This window comes from Corapipo altera, unplaced genomic scaffold (assembly GCF_003945725.1).
Source record: "Corapipo altera isolate COAL_440 unplaced genomic scaffold, ASM394572v1 61281, whole genome shotgun sequence".
Lineage (NCBI taxonomy): Eukaryota > Metazoa > Chordata > Aves > Passeriformes > Pipridae > Corapipo > Corapipo altera.
The window spans coordinates 6,649,360-6,669,550 of NW_020884921.1; the positions used below are offsets into that span (position 1 = coordinate 6,649,360).

The following is a 20,191-nucleotide window of genomic DNA, read 5'->3' on the forward strand; positions in this document are numbered from 1 at the left end:
TATAGCCAATAAACCCACCAACATAGCACCACAATAACTTTAATTTCCTACAATAATTTAGTCACCAATTTGGACACTGATTTAATAAAAAATATTAAGAGAATGGAAAACAAAGATATCTCCCTTTTAAACTGCTTTCAAATCAAGATCAGTCTTCATGGATAAGATAAGACCTGGAGAAATATTCATTTCTGTGTATTTTGTAGACTGATAATACCTCATCAAAGGAACAAGAATGGTACTCCACAGATGAGTTCTTGGAAGAAATTTAGTAACTGTAATGATGCTTCTCTTCTAGATAAACAGATAAATTCACCAGTTTGTGAGCTTAATGTGCATTCTAAGTTCCTTCTGGCTTTAATCAGTTTCATTTTGACTTCTCGATATCTGAATTAATTGCAGGTGTCTGCTTCCAACAAGAGTATAGTCTTTAAATTATACATGTCAGTGCATCACTTACACGATGTCACTTCCTGTTAAATTTCTTCTCACTGTAAGTTTGTGTAACACAAAATGATGTGATAAAAGTGGGCTGATATTGTGCAGTACCTCAAAATTAAATACAAAGTTTTAGAATATTAAATTCTACTGATATTTCAAGTTATCTTTGAATTATTAAAATGAGCAGTTAATACTTTGCTGGAAAAGATCTTCAGCAATAGCTGAGGCTGGAAGGGAGTCAGCTGTTGACCCTGAAATTGTCACAATTCTGCAGTGAACTGAAAACACCAAGAAAAATGTACACTTTAATAATGATCAGAATACCTTCTTGCCCACACAATACACAAAATACTAAATTGGGGGAGTCATGACACTTAAATAGAGAAATATACAAAGGGAGAGGACTCCAAACATATTGCTTCCATCAGAGTTAAGCTGTGGAGTAGATCGCTGTCTTAAAGAACTTCCTATCCCAGATAGTGTCGCCCTCAGCAAATTGTACTGAGCCAGAACAAAACAATCAGCTACATTTCCATGGTGAGATTTGCAAAGAAGCTGTAATTGCAATTGGATCTCTGGGATGCAGAGAATCTAATTCCTGTCTTGATTGAACCATGCAGCTTCAGTAACACAGTAAGACCTGGGAGGAAATGTTGCGTAAAAGGTAATCATCAATCACTTAGGAACTGTGGTGTTATGAAAGACTTAATTTCTACTGTGCCTAAGACAGGAAATAACTACTAATTACTTCAACCTTTATACTTAATTTTGCAAATACGGGAATTACAGTGCTAATTGGGCACCAGTTTCTGCAGGCTTTGCCTCTGCAGAATCGTCAGCTGGAAAACTTCAACATACCACAGGACAAAACACAAAATTTAGCATTCTAGCTACAGTATTGCTGTGTTAGTTAATATAGAATGTATAAGTGTCTTTACTCATAAAAGAGAAAATTATCTTCAGTTATTCCAGTCATCTACCCTATAGACACAATTTTCCTGGAAAACTCCATGTCTGGTCCTCATTGAAGAGTTAAGCTGGACTGAACTCAAGATTGCACTAGCCTTGGTCAGGCCTTTCAACACTGAGGCACTATCAATCTACTCCTCATCATCTCTTATGTGGGTCTCACCTCACCCCACAGCAGCTGTCAGCATGAATAGTGAATGCGTTCCCATTTAGGCAATGAGTATGGTCAGCTATCCCTGAACAGACACATCTCTAATATCCAGCAAATCAACCCTTTGCATTCAGCCAGGTGCTCAAATTACTACATTTTTCCAAGAAAATTACTCTGTTCTCTCTGTAAACTTATACTCAACTGCTCTCCCCCACTCCTATCTGTAGTCTTCCAAAAAATGCCAGTCTGGTGCTTGTGTTTAGCACGCCACAAAGTAGAGCCAGCCCAAATTCTCCCAGAAGTTATGGTACATTCAGGAACAGAGAAATATTACTAGTACAGATCTGGTCTGATAGAGGTATTTTGATAGGCACAATCACCACAAAGCTAGATCTAAAGATAACACTTACCTTGGAGAGTGAGATGATCCTGGTTCTCTCATCCTGAGGGAAATAGGAATCTCATGGATTTTGGTTTAAACGAAAAAAGTTTTATGCACTCAAGAATCAGAAGTGCCAAGTGAAGAAAACGGAGAACTATGAAAAGAGATTAAAAATAGAAAACAACTAGTCTAAAGCTTTAAGAAGCCTTGAAATCAAAATATGCTGAGTACCAGCTCCAGTGAAGTTTGTGGAGAAATTTAGAGCCGAAGAAGTCATGATGCTGCAAATTTTGGATGCATTCATCTTGTTCATGCCTGACCATCTCCCTCTTTTGTTGAAGTATATCAGCAAAATGCTATCTAAGCTAAGGGCAACATGTGACCTTATTACTTTGTGACCCTTGAATTCACATAAATCCTAAGCGGTCTTACTGCAAACTGGACACCAAAGTGACTTTGACAGAGCATATCTCACATTTTCTCCCTCAAGATAATGATGTGGTGGCTGTAGTTATAAGTAGGAGTGGGAATGAGCCTGTTTGGGCACTTTCAGTACCATAACTAATCTCAGGCCTGACCCTTCATTTTCCATTTACACTACAAAATTGTTAGCTTATTATGTTTGCAGTTCCTACAGTGTTTTTCCAGTCAAACACAAAGCCTCCTTCTCTGATGTTCACCGTTACGTAGCTCTGAAATGAAAATAGGTGTCCTGCTCAATATGAAGATATTGTTCGTATTCCCTTTGCAAGATATAAGAAACATTCACTATCCCCCTAATTGATTTATCCCCTAGTCTCCAAGAGTGGACAGGTAATCATCAAGCATGTAGTTCAACAACACCCAAACAGCTTGGCAGTAAAGCATAGTTTGTCTTTTTACTGACTTCTCCAGAAAGGCAGAAAGGAAAAGCAAAACAGCAAGGTGGTGGTAAAGGCCACAGAAGTGGGAGCCCTAGAAGCAACCCAAACACAGAACCTAACATAAGATGCTTTTGAAGTATCTCCAAAATCACATTTGCAAAACATCAACTGCAGATGTTGCCCTCTAATCAGAAGTTTGTATTACAGATGAGTAAAATATTTGGTTGAACCCGCTTACAGGTTTCTCTGTGTTTCTCTTTCTAGTTATCAAGGGAAAAATTTTATGAAAATGTAACTCAAAATACTTCAGTTAAGTACAAATTATAGATATCTTATAAATACATCAAGTATGGAGATAACGTAGAACTGGAAAAAATTAATTGCAATTTGTTTAGTCATTTTAAAAACTGTCTGCATCTCTTCAGCAAATTAGACTTGCATACTCTGAAAGTCCTCTCACCCCTTGGTGAACTCACCTTTGAAGTTTCAGTATTAAAAGTTGATCAGAAGCATGCAAATATTTTTGTTTTAACTCTTGGATCTGATGCTATTCTCAGAAATGCTGTAGGCAGTCCACTATGTGCTAGAAAGACTAACTTAATGAAGAGGTTACCAAGTCTACTCATGGGCAAACTATGAAATAGTTGAAGTACAGCAGTGGTACACTCCTATTTTGCATTTCAACAATCCTTGTAACCATTTTGTATATTAGATTGGGATGCGCTACCATCATGTTTCTCTTTCACATGCCTAAATCTAAGTTCCTTCACATCAAGCTTGCACTGTCTTTAATTTCAGCTAATTCAAATTTATATCAGTAAGTAGACATTCAAAGATCTGCTTATATTAGTGACTGGTTAGATATAAATGGATGAGGCCTGAATTTTTAAAAAAATCATGTTTGATAGTCAGCTCCAAACTTTTTATATCATGTCTAATTTTTAGCTATCTTTTCCTGACATATCACTTGGAGGAAGAGAAGTCAGAACTTCACTCTGACTCCAGATAAGTACATTAAAACTACTGTAGGTAAATACAATTTGTCCAATTTAAAAGTTTCATGCATATATATCTATATATGTATATATTTATATTTACACTACATCTAGATGTCATATAAGGTTTTTTGAAGTTGCCAAATTTGCCTTTGGGGGAAGTTCAATAAGGATGTTCAGGGGCCTCTTCATTTTAGTTCAGGCTTAATTCAACCAGAATTTCAGTCATTTCATCAAAATCATTTAATGTTTATCTGCTGACAGCTTGGTGGTGGTCTCCAGTGAGCTCACATCTTACCAAAATAAGGTTGTCATTCATGTGCCTCATTATGTCCATCTCCTCAAAGATGGTAGCCTGGTTATTTTTTCACTGTAGTTGCACCTCTAAGTCAGGCTGTCTGGGCTGTGCAGTTTCTGTTTTAGCTCTTTCTTGAGTGGCTGAAAGATTATTTCATGTTGTCAGTACAGAACATTTTGTAGCTATAATCCTTATATCACTCAAAAGTACTAAAATATTTGAATGTTTTCCTCTGCACTGTACCACTACATTTAACCAGGGGTTGTTTGTGATTTAATGTCAACTGAGACAAAGCAGTAAAATACTGTTAAATGAGTTATTTTAGCCTCAGATCTGCACTCCATAACCATCACCCCAAGGTGTCTAGTGGCTCCTGCACATATCCCAGTTAAGCCGCTAAGCAAGGAAGAGTCAGTTTGGAGATCCTGCATCATAGCTAGTAGGCCCTCCCTGCAAACAAATAATATCAAATTAAATTAATGGAGTTGCACTTTCCAAGCTGGAGTTAGGCAAGAGTACACTGGCAGCTGACAAACCTGTGACCAATTGCCCTATTTGTGTAAATTTACCTGAAATTAGCTAAACTTGACAACAGAATACATAAAAAGACCAAGAAGAATCAGTAAGAACAGGATGACATCTGAATTCATCAGTTAAGTTTTAGGGGGTTGAAAAACAGAGCAGCTATCACTCTTTTCTATTCAGAAAATTGCAAACTCATGTTAATTCTGGTTCTTTTTTTTTTGTTTTAGCTGCAATAATTGCAGTGAGGAATCAGATCTGGACATTATTCCTTTTGCAGCCTTAAAATGTTCCTGCAAGCTAAGAATATGATCTTGTATTTAAAGATCATTAAGGCACCAGGATAAATGTTGAGAAACTAGTGATTTTCAGTTTATGCAGAACTTTGGAGCTGTGAGAGACTGGAATGTTAACGGTTAATGACTCAAAACAATCAGCCATTTATAAAAGCAGTGGATGCTTTGCTGACAATGTACAAAATAACCACCCAGGTGCAGAGGGGGTGCACACCCACCACCAAGGCTACAAGCAGGGGTTTGAGCCAGATAAGAGAAGAGGCCAATAAGAAGCAGATCTTGCAAAGTGGGATAGTGCTTTCATCATGCCTTAGGCAGGGAAGATATTAGAACATTCACACGTAGGCCTGAAGGTATTCATCACTTCTAATGGGGCATAATTGGCTCAACTGCATAAGAGGCAGCTGTCACATCTTAGAAGGTGTCATAAAGACCCTTTCTCTAAGCCTCCAAAGTGCCCCATGATCCACAGTGTTACATCAGACAGTGTAAAACTCCCTGCGCCAGGGGAGCTACCTGGGCGTTCCCACCAAGACTGAGCATATAGTAACCCATTGAATTTTGTATTTCATGGGCGTCCTCTACACCCAGCAGATCAAGACTGTAAACATTACTCTGACCAATGGACATTGAAATTGCAACAATCAAGTCTCATCGATGGATCCACAGGCGGTGACTATACACCTTTCTACTCTAATCCTGTTTTTTTCTTTCTTACTCTCTTTCTTCTCCTAACTTCTTCTCAAAATATATTGTAAGCCAGACTAAAAAATTCCAGTCAATGCCTTAGTAAGTGCCTTGTTGTATCTGAATAAATTGAAGTTGGCTAAGTTTAAGTTTATTAAGTTAAAGTTTGTGAAGTGCCTTACTTTGTGCAGATGTTGTTTTAAAATTTGCCAAGTACTTCTACTTTAGTGTTTTAAAGTTTGCAAGCAAAAGTTTGTTACTGAACCTTCCCCTAAACCTGCTAAGCCAGCCAGGGCATAAGAGGAACACTTCTCTAACAACAGCAACAATAGCAGCAACAAAAAGGACTGCTGTAGAAAGTGGGGAAAATGTTGAAAATAGCACTTTCAATGGCTGAGAGGCCTACATCTGCTGAAGACCCAACTCCCTGAACCATTCTCTGAATGTGTCCCCAGCTACTGGAGTTCGCAAGACAAGAACAATTTGGGGAATAAAAATCTGAAAAGGCAAGAAGTAAGGCAAAGTTTGAATTTCTTTCCCCTTCAAGGGAAATCATGCTCACTGTATAATGAGTCAACTTCACTGACAATATGCTTTCACAGTGAGAAAATACGAAGCCTTCTCAAAAAACAATCTTTTTGTAGAATTCTGCTAGGTTAAATACAGCTTCATACCAATGTATACCAGTACTTTTTATTCCTCCCAGTATTTTCATTTAAAAGGGAGTTGCTGTGCAAAATAATGTCCTTGTCTGTCCCTTCCTCATACAAACCTCCAATCAAATTTAATAAAGCTAGTTTGATACAATGCCAGCCTACACTTGGTTTACCCTTGGTCGACTTTAATAGGGTCAAAAATATTTTCGCTTTGGCAGTGTACGCATTAATCATTTTTCCAGAGGATTTAGAAAATTGGAAGAGACAAGGCCAAGCAAAATTTTAAATTAATTGGGCCTACCCCAGCATTCAGGGGGTCACCTTGTGTCAGTTGTCCCACATTTTCCAGGTCACAAAGTTCCAGTGTATCCTACAGCTGCCATGAGGAGAGATCTGTGCTGTGGGCACAAAAAGGTGAAAGAATTTCTCCCAGAAAGTGTGAATTTTCCTACAGGCAACCACAACGATTGCCGCTTCCAGATTGTTACCAGACACCAACTGCTTAAATAATGCATGCTCAGCTGATGCCTGTACTTGGTACATTTTCTAATCGAGTGGTCAGGAAAATTTGCAAACACTCTGTCATTTAACATAAATCCACTGCCTGCTTACAACTACAGAGTAATTAATTTTAGTGCTATTCAGAATTATTAGTTTCAGCTGGGACATCTATCTTCACAGTCATTGCTGTTTTCACTCTCCCTTCTGTTTATTGTTGTTATTTTTGTTGTTTTGTGGGGTTTCGGTTTGTTTTGGGTTTTTGTTGGTTTGGTTTGGTTTGTTTCCTAATACCCTTGTTAAATACTCTTGAAACATCAAAGTGTTATTCTTACAAGGCCACTGTTTGTGGCAATATTAACATGTTATTCCACTGTGATGCCAATAACTGATTCAACGTTTCCGATTCTTATATGCAATAATGCCCTTCAAGTATCTGGCTGACTGGCCAGATGTAGTTAATGCTAAAGGAGGAAAGCAAGTGAAAGACTTTCTTTAGAGATGTAATTCATTTATTAGGTTCTAAAAGGGCTTACTGTGTGATAAGGACTGTGTATATTTTTTAGTTCACTGTTTTATTTTGAGGAACAGTGTGTCACAGACTAAGTGCTGAAAATAACTGGGGGCAACAAAGTTACGTTAAATCATTTATCATATTTTTCAACATTCTTAGCATTTAACTCATAGTATTAATAAGCCTTTTGGCACACGAAAAAAATTATGTCTTGCAGATTTATTTGCAAACGTTGAAGTTATGAGAACACCAGAAAGGAAGTCTCTCTGATTACTGCTTACAATTCTACAGACACAAGGAATATTGCTTTTTGAAGTGGTTAACTCTCATTTGCAAATTGGACTTGGAGTTACATCAGTAAGTATTTAAGAAGGTGTTCGGTCATGGTCCAGTCCTCATCATGTCTGCTGTGACCAGAAAAATTGTGCAGCTGGCAGGTTTTCAGTGAAATTATCCGTTCCCATCAGAGCTTTGAAATAATCATACTGTTCACCTTGCAGTTTAATATGACATGTAAATTTTTTCATTTCCACTCTGTGATTGTATTAAACAATAATGTTCAACTGGAAAAATAAAAAAGGAAGAATTTGACATTAAAGTGAGAAAACCAGTGTAAACATGACTCACTAAGAGATTAGACACAGTTAAGTATTTCAGTATGTTTGGGGTTATCTTCATCTAAACAATACAATAGTTTTCTGTGGATGGTTTTGTCTCCAACTGTTCTCAAGTCTCTTTAGGACTGCCCAAAATGAAGCTGATCCTTGTTTTGTAAGAGCTTTGATACCAAACTGACTGTTTTCTTGTCATATGACTCAGTTTTAATCTTAATGAAATTATACCCTGGTGAGTGGCACAGTGCCATCATTAATTATTAAAAAAAAAAGAAAAAGGAACTCAAATCTGCTGTAATGTGTTTCCACATTTGCTGTAGGCACATATGAGAAGAAGGAAAGATTATGGACATTTAGTGAGCAATGGCACACAAATATTTATTGGAAAAATGTTAAAAAATAAAATTCTACACCTGAGGAGAGTGTTCTGCAGAAAGATACCATAAAAACACCACCTATGTTTTCTCACCAGTTTCATGCATGAATTAAATGACATATTTAGCCCTGAAAAACAAAACAAACAAAAAAAAAAAAACAAAAAAAACCAACCAAACAAACAAAAAAACCCACAATAGTACTGAATTACTTTGTGATTACCTTTGAATTTGTATCTGGTGCATCTGTGATGTATCAATGTGATGTCCAGATCTTTTTTTGCAACTGTGATATTGGACCTTAAATCTGAAATTACAGATTTTTAAGAAACATGCAAAAATATGCCCACTGACATCAAGAAAATACTTGATAAGAAGTATGTGGGACATATGAAATAGAAATTGGGAGAAAGCTCTAATCGTATCTATTTGGTAGACTATTAACATGCTGATGAAAACTGTCATGCAGCTGGGATCTTCCCTTTAATGCTGCAATTAAATTTTTTAACAAAACAGAGGCTTAGTCTTTAAAAGGGCAGATCACACATGTGAGAAATAATGCAAACATTATGACACTAAGCTAGGAACAAAATAACATTAAAACCTCTTAATTAATCATTACAAAATACTGAATTGCAGCATTAGATGAGCAGTGTTTCTGGTGGCATAAAATATTATGGGATTATGTCTCTTGTAGAGATGAGGTACTGCGGTTTAAACGTACATAAGTAACATATATGCATAAATATCTCAATGTGTTTGTTTCCAAATGATTAGTGATGTATGACATTACTCATGATACTCCCTTTATTAATTAAAAACATTTTCATTTAATTCAGGGTATTTTTCTTAAGAGCAGCACTTTGCTGCTCATCATTGTATTTTGACAGCAAACTGAATTCTTGTTCACAAGTATAGTATTTGTTTAGCTCCAGGCATCTGTGTTTGGATTACGAGAATCCTGATTGGTTCACAGCCAGGGGCACAAAAAGGTCAAACTGTCCTTTCTTAAAGGCTCTTTTTTTCCTTTCCCCCCACCTTTTTTTTTTCCTAAGAGTTTGGCTCATTAATCAGAGTTAAAAGAAAGGGGAAAAGGCAGTGACTTGAAATCATTTGATTCTTTTTCAAGGGGTATTTTAAAAAGCAGAACTCAATGTTAGTGTTAGAGGTTGAGTAGATGTTTGTATGGATCATACTGACATAGTTCTGACAGGTGACCTGAAACCTTTCAAACTGACATCTGTCACAGAGACAGACAGAGGGTTTTTTAGCCTCAGAGCCTGTTTTCATGACATTTCATTTTTTCATCAGATTTTGAGAGAAGGGAAAAAAAAAGAAGATGAACTTGAAAAAATCTTGCCAGGGGCAGAAAATGAGATCAGGTTTTCTGCAGCTGTCTAACTCACCTTTAAAGGTTAGAGGTCCAGGCAAAGTGAAGAAAAAGGTCTCATTTTGATATTATTAGCTAAAAGGACAGATTACTTCTTTAAGTCTGTTTCTACAGTTGCATAGCCAGTATAGGACATTATAGAGGTGTAGGTAGTTAAGGATGGTTTGGGTTAGCCATTACAAATCCTGTTTTCCAGCATTTACTTGCTCTTTGCACTAAGCTGAAACTTAGAGGTCAAATTTAACTCCTATATGGATTTGAGATGAAAACTTCAAATTTCTAGCATATGGAAAAACATTATATGATGAAATATGAATCAATATTTATCTTCTGGTTTAATGTTATTCAAATCTTTATTAGGAAACCATGACTTCTATTTTAAATTAACATGAATGCACATGCAGACATCTGCAACACAGGCACCACAGCAAGACTACATTTTGAAGTTAAACTTTACAGAAAGCACACAACATGAAACAGATTCAACTAAGTAGAAATTTTGTTTCCATGCATTTCCCAGTGGTCACCATGGCCGAAGCTTCTGCTTTTATAGAAGAAGGTCAGACCATCAGAAACGCCTGCTTTTTCCACACCTCCCACATTAAAACTCCAGATAGAATTCACTGTCTTGACCAGCTTTGCTCTGTCACACTGGGATGGGAGAGGTGATAAAGATTTTTAGCAGCCTCTGGTATGTACCAACATGCCTGAAGTTAAATGCCAGCTATCTGCTATAAAGGCATCCAATCCATTTAGCCTATCATAATCCCAAAATCCGGAAACACTTCTAGAGACAGAAAAAGAGATGAGAAAAACCACATATCAGGCCACAAGTGGGCAGCCAGTGACACTCCTATTCCATCAGAGATGTATCAACTGAGCCACTGGGGTGAAGAGGGAAACCTATGCTAGAAATACCAGTTTAATTTTGTTGTCATAACTGCAATTAAATATGAGCTGAACTTTTTCCAACACAATTGCTATGCTGTGGTGGCAGCAGTGGCAGGACAGACTGATGAATCAGGTTGTTGTCCCTTCTTTCCTTTCTCTTGAGAAGAGGAGGAAGGAAAATGAGACTGACCTTAATTGTACCTCAGCTGGTCTGGAAAGACATCTTCAGTACATAATTACTGTCAGCCATTAACTCTTGCTGAAGCTGGGCAGGCTTCAACAACAAATGTTTGCCCAAAACTTATCAGCCTTTTGGTACCGTCTTGAGATTTCAGGATGCATTTCTGAAAATCATTAATTTGCTCTCAAGCAAAAAGAGAGCTGAATGATGTTTTTCTTGCACATTCAATTCTACTGAAGTATAAGAAACTCTACAAACTGAAATAGTTCTTTCATTAATGCCATTTTTTGGAACTTGGGATGTAGGAGTTAAAATCAAAAACAGTATTTTCATGCACTACTATATTACAGGCACAGTTTTGCACTTCTGAGGAAAATGCTGGTGTCTCCATTACTTGGAACTGTAAAGAAACCTTAAGAATAGCTCAAGATTTGTGCTGTAATCAAATATACAACATCAGCATAATCAGAAATTAGACCATTCCAAGCAAACAATCATTGGTTTGTGTGTAACCTATCACCTTGACACCCTGTTTTCTTTCCAAAACATTGCATACAATACTTCCTTTGCTGATGCTTATTGTAATAAATAAAAGGCAAACACCTGTATTACAGTGTCAGTGGTACTCATAGTCACAGATTAAATAAATGTTCTCCTGAGCCACCTCAACATTTAGCAATTAAGTTAAAAGGAATTTGACAAATAACATAAAGGTAGAAAATGTGATGTTTCCTTATGAAAAATAAACTAGTTCTGAATCTGTGCATTGGTCTTTCAGAAACTCCTTCCTTTCTCTCTTTTTTGAAAAATAGAGGTGGATGACTACTGTCATAGTAGCATAACATTCTTCATCTAGAATATATTCAACCCTGTATAAATAATATTAATGTTAGTGTTCTACCTTACCAGATCATTTGACTTTCTCTTTTCTGCTTTTTAAATGATCTGGCCTAGTCCAATCAAATGTGGATTCACATAATCCTTTTTTTTCCCTTTAGTGTTAAGGGTATTGGTAAACATTGCAAGGATATAGCTAGTAAATTTTTTCTTTAATCAGAGAACATTAGACCATATTTTATCCAGGTGCACTAAACAACAGGTGTGAATTCAGAGACCATGGTAGGCTCTGTCTGAGGAGCTAATAAGCTCATGGAGGGAAATATAGAAGTTGTGCAGAAGAGCTGCATCTGCAGAATGCCAGGCTAGAATTCCATGTGTGTTTTCACGGGTGTTTTATAGGTTTGTAAATTTAAAATCATTCTTGAAGAGCTAATCCTTAGCCAGATAATTCTGCTGCTGCCATGGACCCAACCTTTGTCAAGCACCAAGGACTTACAGCCTCAATGAAATTCCTGTTAGTATCTGTGCAGAGCACAGATCTGTGGGAAAATCTTATCTCTTGAACTTGCTGGACAAGAAGAATTCAGACCCAGCAATGTACAAGATATTTAAATGCTCTGCAGAACAGGTAAAGCACAAGAATTACATGGCAGGAAAAATGGGCAATATGGAAAGATGGAGAAGACTGAAAAAAATGAGATAGTATTTTCTTAGAAGGGAGTGTGCCTCTGGCTTTATGTTGGCTGTGATTGTGCAGTTTCACACATCTCAAGAGAAATCACTCTTGAGGTTAAGAAAAATATCAGTGGGAAAGATAATGGAGTTTGGAGGTAAAAGAGCTACAATTTTGAAACTGTAGGTTATTTTTTTCACAGGAGAGCAGGATACCAATCTTAGAAGTCCAAGCTGATCATATAGAGAATGAGTGGTAACAAGAGAGTTAAGCCCATCAAAAAGGAATGAATTAAATGCTGTGAGGAAAAAAAGAAGCAATCATGGGTAGTTTAGAAAATCACCATCTGGTATTTCCAGCGCAAAAGAATCTCTGCCACTTTTAGCAAATTAAAAAGAAAAGGGGGGGGGGAGGTATTTAGGGTAATATAATATATTTCAATCACTATTAGTTACTATTGAGTTCAGAAATGAATAAAAAGAAATATATTCAGAACAAAGCTAATGCCAGACATGAAATACTCAATAATAGTGTATAACATGTATAACATGTATGCATGTTGCTTTCCATTCCTCTAGAGGGTATTGTACTCTTATGGTATTGACTTTGAAAGGGCCTGGATTCTTTCAGCTCTTACTAAGGTTAGTGAAAAATCTAGGTGTTCAACAACTCTAAAAAAAGCAAATGTTTTTACTGAAGATGAAGAGCCATTTTCATAATCACAAAAGCACTCAAATCATGGTCTCCCACATTACCTTCAGGACATTTCTCTTCCCACCTTTTTCCTATATTTTCCCCATATGAAAATGTGGGGAAGGAAATCTGGCTTTGTCCTGGTTTGATGATTCTTTATGTGGTAACAGGAATTCAGAATAATTTTCTAAAATAAGAGAGTTAATGGTTGACATTCACTTAACACCTATGTCCACCCATACATTTCAGTATTTATAAGACAGATAGATATGAAAAAGAGATACAAGAAGGACACAGTAGAAAACTAAGTAAGGTTAAGCTTTGTAATATTAGCTTTTTTATGTAAGTTGCACATTGATAGTAAGCATGGGAACTGGAGATAAGTAATAAACCTCCATTTCTCAGCTTTTTCAAGAAACATCAGCTGTCTGATGTGTTTTAACACCTTAGCCTGTTCTTGCTCAGAATGACCTTTTATTTTCTTTTGGCACGTAGCACATTACAGGAAAGTTTGTAGAGAAGATTTGCATAGTTAATTGCAAAAATGAACTCAATATGTCAGAAACTTCTAATTAAACAGTTCGATAGATGTGTTGAAAGTTTGATCTTATAGTTAATTTTCGTCAATATTCACTGGATCATCTTGCATTTCTGGATATGAAACTCCTCAGAGAAAGGCTGAATACAAGTGAATTATTAATTTTTACTTGAAGTCTGAGACCAATAAGTTAATAAAAATTTATGAAAACTCAAATTCTCAAATTATATGAGTTCGCTCAAAACAAATTTTTCACAATAAATCTAGTTCCAGGTCTTAATCCTAGATGCAAAATAGAATCATAGAATCAGCTGGGTTGGAAGGGACCTCCAAGATCATCAACCCTTGATGATCTGCTACCACTGCAGTTACTAGACCACGGCACTAAGTGCCACATCCAGTCTCTTTTTAAAAATCTCCAGGGACGGAGAATCCACTACTTCCCTGGGCAGCCCATTCCAATGCCTAATTACCCTCTCTGTAAAGAAATTTTTTCTAATATCTAACCTAAACCTCGCCTGGCACAACTTGAGACCATGCCCTCTTGTCTTGCTGATAGTTGCCTGGGAAAAAAGACCAATCCCCACCTGGCTACAACCTCCTTTCAGGGAGTTGTAGAGAGTGATGAGGTCTCCCCTGAGCCTCCTCTTCTCCAAGCTGAACAGCCCCAGGTCCCTCAGCCTCTCCTCATAGTTCATAAATGCCAAATATGAAAAATTATTTCTACAAAATAGATTTTAGACTAATTTTTTTGGTTGTTGCTACATTAAATATGCAGTTCTGTCTAAGAATTACAGTAGGAAACAGGAAAAGTATTACCTTGGTTTCCTGACTTTTGATGACTTCTTTTGTCCTTTAAAAAAGTTTGTTATTTCCTATGAGCATCTGCCTAGCCTTAAGCAGGAACAGAGCTTCTTAAAAACATTTTTTTTGCCTTACCAGTGCCAGTGAACCATTTCAGTAGAAGCTGCCATGATGCAATAATTATATTCAATGTATTATATACTATTCATAATACAAATTAAGGTTCTCAAGGAACTACAATGGCCATGGGAGAACTGCAGTCTTTCCATAGCTGTGAGATTTTTAAGCTGTTTACTATGCTGTTCACTAGCATAAAGCTAGTTTACTATGCTGTTCACTAGCAGAAAGATGCAGCAATCACTACTTGAACTTTACTAGAAAGAGGAACCTCTGCTATCTTGCAAATTATTGGATAAAATCTTGAATAGAGGCTATCCAAAAGTGATCCTGAAAGGAAGTAACAAAGCAATGTGAGTATAGTATAGAGATAAAATGCAAAGTGTTTTTTGGCACAAAATTCAAATTATCTTCTACATCACAAACCTCTGTTAATAAACTAAGTCCTTCCCAACTCTCATACCCTGAGTGTTAAATTCACCTATTTGTCTCCACAGACAACTGCCCAGTACAGCATTGTTGTCGTTTAAAGACAAATATTGCCAATAAAATGAAGTCCCTCGCCTTTTTATTCCCTATTACAAACCCCCCCCCCCCAAAATATAGAGAGACAAAAAATGCGAGAAAGTTATAGGTGAAAAAATAACGGTTTGCTAACAAGATAAAAGAAAATAGCATCACTGCAAAGGTAAAAGGCAAATGGCTTACCCACAAAAAAGGGAGTTCACCACATCACATGGTCCCACAGGAACAAAGGGAAAAAAGAATGGCAGAAGGTCATCCCTGCCAACTACTCCCATCCACCAAAACAAAAGAAAACAATGGGAGAAAGGGACAAAAGCAAAAACCCAGGAAGAGCGTGCAGATCACAAGGAGCCACGCTACCAAAATGGCCGCTCCGTGCCTCTCAGACAGGTTCAGGTCTCTGCTGCAGTGATGGTACCACTTTACACTCTCTTTGTTCCCTGTCACCTGTTGTCCCACTTGGCTTGGCTGGGCTGTGGGCGGTAGCAATTCGTTTCACTTTCAGTCCCTTCCATTCAGTGATGCCGGCACTGGCAGGGGTTCCAGCACTGGCAGTGGTTTCATATGGCAAGTGAGTGGTGGGTGAGTGTCGGGCAAATGGCAGCTGTGCTGTGGTGCTGCTCCAGCAGCAGTCTGGTGCAGGAATCCCGGGCAGGCAGCAGCAGCAGTGGCACTAACAGCAGCGGTGATGCCTGAAGCAGCACTCCAGCAGTGGGCAACTGTGTCAGCATGGTGACTAGGGCAGTGCAGCTTTTTTTGCTGTCTCAGCCAGGCAGGGACTGTTTCTGGTGGCAGCTGAGACTCCAGAACAACTTTAACCCATAGCAAACTCTGCCCCCCCAGAACTCCCTGCAGCAGGAGGGCAGGGTGGCCATCTTCAGATGACATAACAGTATGAATATTCATAGCTGTAACTCCCTTCCCTGGTTTGTAGCCATAACAAGCATCTGTATCTCATATATTTGCATGCCTGGCTTATCTGAGAGCCATGCACCTCAATCTTATCAGGATGTATTTAGGTTATGGTGAACAAGAGTCTTTACCAAATATTATTCTATGCTGATCAGGTGTTTTACATTTCTGGATCTTATTTGCTGCAAAGACTGGGAATTTGAGACTTTCTTTTTCTCCCTGCTCTGAGATAGGAAGCAAGATCAGATACATCTTTTTTTTTTTTTTTTCCCCAAAAAAAAAGGAAGAGCTTTGTTTCTGGGAAAAAAAAAAAAAAAAACAAACCCACACCCACAGCTTGATCCTGCACAGTGTCAAGAATTTGCCAAAAGGTCAAATAAATAATGTGAGGGTATGTATGTATAACAAAAGCTGACTAGAAACAGGCCTCTCTTACAGAAACAATGGCAACAAAGCATCTATCTTGAGAGAGCAATATAGCTATTAAGACCATCAAGATAAAACCCACCTGAAATATTTTCTTTTACACTTTATCTAACATCTGTAGACCTCTGTGTGCTGTTTCTCTCACACAGGTGTGTTTATACAGATGGGATTTATCATAAGTAGAGGAGACATTGAGTGCAACTGGAATAGAACTGAGTTACTTTTTAACAGGAATTAAATTAATAAATAAATAGAAAAATCTATTGAAGATTTCTTTTAAATTCATTGAACAAGGTGTTGATTATATGATGCAGAGGCTGAAAATTCTCTGAGTTAATGTTTTCAGACATAGGTGGAAGTACCAATCAGTATAATTGCAAGATATGTCAGTTCACAGATTGAGTATTGCTATTTGAAACTGTGCTTAGTGAGTCTTAAGGAAGATGGGAAGTGGACACACTCTACTAGTGTTTAATTGCCACCTGTTAGCCATCATAGCCTTTGCCAGGTAGAATTGAGGATTTTTCTTCATTTTCTTTTGTTTGTTTGTTTGTTTGTTTCTGAAGAGGTGTCAGTTACTCTATCAAGGAGGATGGAAAAGTCCTTGGAGAAGTTGTTGTATACTCTCTTGTGTGTTGTGCTGTCTCTCAAGTACAGATCAGAGACAATGGAGACTGAGAAGCTTTGACACATTCTTCATCTATAACACATGTAAAAGCAAGAGGAGGCCTCTGCCTCAGTGTTACCTCCCACATGGAAACAATGCTAATGTCTGAATGCCTGAATGGTAGACTTGGATGTGCAGCAATGCAATGACATTAAAATACAGCAGGTTGAGGCAAAAAAAAAGAAAGAGTTAGTGCTATGGTCTCATTTACCATAATTAATTCAACAAAATTGCACTTGAGCAACTGTGAAATGTATTATCAAGGAACAGATTTTGGCCTTGCAGCAAGTGTTTTCATTCCCTTGACACCTGCTTACTCAGGTAGAATCAATGTATACAGAAGCACAATAAACAGTGTAGTCTGAATGGGACATAGAAATAGCGGAAATAAAGGTATATATATTATAGAGAGGCTCTGTAAAATTTCCTACCTCAGCTAACACTGTTTCAACTGTTGCAACATGATGCAGCTATGTTGCACATTTTATTTCAATTTGTCACAAGCTTACATAAAACTCTTGCTTCCTAGCTATGACTTCATGTGGAAATCTTACAATAACCTTCATAGGGAAGGAGAGAAGAGAGGGAGGAGTTAGCAGAGAAGAAAGGGAGGAGTTTAGGCTGGATGCTGATTGTGGGTTTAGTAGAAATGAGTTCATAATTTTGTTTTAATTCAGATACATATCTTCAGATAAAAAAGTTTGAAGGAAAGAATGAAATAAACCACAGTACTGTGGATTACTTAGACAAAATAAAACCCCAACAATTTATTTAACTCTTCATACATAATTGCTTCCTTTTTTTTTCTCTGTATATTATTCTTTCTTCTCTTCACTAGGAAATATCCTGGATGTCATAAAACATTTCTCTATATGATGATTCTGTTCAAGTATTGAAAATCTATTACAGGGTGTGCATTAATGGCTCCATCTAATTTGTGAAGTCAATATTATGACTCTTAAGAAAAGTCAAAGACAATTTTGCTACCTACTTGATATTTATTATAAAAAGGTTTAATTTTTTTCATTGAGCAATATAACAAGATAGCAGCTCTAAGACCAGACCCTTTGATGGGGAAACATGAATGATGGGCTTGTGGAAGATATTTAAATTAGTGCATCTTTTAGAAGGAAAGAACTCCCAAATTATTTATGTATCAGATATCAAAGGTTAAGGCTATGGCCTGTTCTGGGCTAAAAAGCCAGAAAAATGCTTACTTAAAATGTCATGTTTGTTTGCACCCTTATACCTTCAGCATGGAAAGCTCTAACATAAAAAGTGCAAATTATGAACTTTCCTTATTCCTATCTGCTTGGTTTTCTGTTGTTTCATCTTAGTGCACACATAGCATACGCGAGTAATACAGCCACTTGAATTAGGTGTCATCCTCCACTATTTCCAGAAGAGCATTGCAACATCAGAGTCCTCACATGCCAAGCACTGCACATGCAAGGAGCAAGAAACTGGGTATGTCTCTAAAAACTGTCAACTTTGTTTTCTCTAAACTGTAACCCATCACATACCATGACTGTAGCCTAAAGGGAAAGGGGATTCAGAACAGACTTTTTATTTTAGAATTTAGTTTGGCTTGTATTTTCATATAAATACCAGTATTTTATTAATAAATATCTTCTTTGGATTATTCATTCTTTTTTACTGTAGGTATTCATTGTGTACTAATAAGCTGTTCCTTAGTTCTCTCTTTAAAAATTTTATTACAACTTGCACATATTTAGATTTAGAAAAGTTAGTGAACTATTTTAGTTATGAGATTACAAGTATAAAATTTCTATTCTAAAGACAACTAAGTCTCTAGACTGCACTTTTGTCGATTAGTAGTGCTTTGTTGATGTAGAGGAACCAAAACTAAAGCATTGTCTATAAGACTTTCAAGAGGATGAAGCGTTAATGCTTTCTTAGTGTGTGATTTTTACTGTCTCTTAACTAGGATTTGCAGAATCTCTTTGCCAGGTCTGCACAATCTGAAAGCATGCAACTGAGCTCCCATGTGTGGTGAAAACTACCAGACTTGCACCAGCTTAACTCAAATGTTTGCAGGAATTTTTTGACCTCACAACAGTATAAAGTTAGAGGAAAGAGCAAGAATGGATAATACCAGCTGCAAAAGCAATGGACCATATTCAGACGGTAAAGTGGGGTAGTAATTTTGCAAAATGCATTAAATATGACTTGGTAGGATACAGGGGAAAAGAAAGAAAGAAAGAGAAAGAAAAGGAAGAAATGAAAGAAAGGAAGAAAGGAAAAAATGGAAAAAAGAAAATAAAGTAAAAAAAGACAGTAGGTTTCAAGTGTCTTGGTCCCTATCTTCTCTTCCTCTCTTCCTAAATCAACTAGCTTTCACTGTCTCTCTTAAAGTTCTGCTATGAGAACCAGAATAAAGTCAGTGGTAAGAATGGCAAGAATAGGAATGCACTGTCATGTGCTGAGAGACAAATACATTAAGGCAGCTACTTGTTCATCACCAGAGCTGAGCTAGTTGATCACAGAATGGGTCTTGAGATGAAGCAGCTGTGAAGAAAACTCCCTATGATAACCCCAACTTAAGAGTGCTGAAAGAAGTATTAATGACCACATCATAATTAGTCTAGTTAAACAATACATCGAAGCTTTTATACAATACCCTTATGAATTTAGTTACCCACTATTCAAGAAAGATCAATTGCAAGTAAAAATGCATGGGAGGACTATTATGAAAATGCAAGAGACTAAGATGATGTAGAAGAGTTTTACTAGCTTCACTTAGCAAGGAAAAGGCTGATAAGAGTTGATACTAAAGTGTTTGCTGTGTGGAGAGCCATCCAAAACATAGCTTTACAGTGGAAGAAAAACTATTCACACAGCACAAGGAAAAGAGAAACAGCAAGAGAAGCAAAGCATGTCATGAGTATCTTACTGATGGAAATTAGATTTCTAACCATCCAAATTGGGCCAATTCCAGTAGCAATGCAACAGCAATGATATGAGTTTTGATTAGTTAATGCAAAGGGACTCTATTAGATGAACTACCAGCCTTCATCACAAGCTGTTGCCTCATTCTTTCACAAGAATTCTTCTGTCTCAGTAACAGTTCATGTGCTTTTTTAATTACTACTTTTGAATCTCTACTGTTTATCTTCATTTTGTCTTTCTGCCATGCTGTCCTAGGCATTTAAACTGACCCCACAAACATAATAGGAAGCATCTCATGAGAAATTAGAAAAGTACTAAACTTTCACGCCTTTCTCCTCTCCTCTCCTCTCCTCTCCTCTCCTCT

At 37.1% G+C, this 20,191-nt stretch overlaps 1 long non-coding RNA gene across 1 annotated transcript in view; it reads right to left on the reverse strand.

Annotated features, from left to right (window-relative positions):
* Nucleotides 1-7,525: 7,525 nt before the first annotated feature.
* LOC113953615 overlaps nt 7,526-20,191 on the reverse strand; it is a 28,921-nt gene continuing 16,255 nt past the window's right edge. The window contains exons 3-4 of the long non-coding RNA XR_003529944.1: nt 12,991-13,115; nt 7,526-7,835 (exon numbers count right to left, since the gene is read on the reverse strand). This is a non-coding gene — a long non-coding RNA (uncharacterized LOC113953615). The remainder of the gene's footprint in view (nt 7,836-12,990; nt 13,116-20,191) is intronic.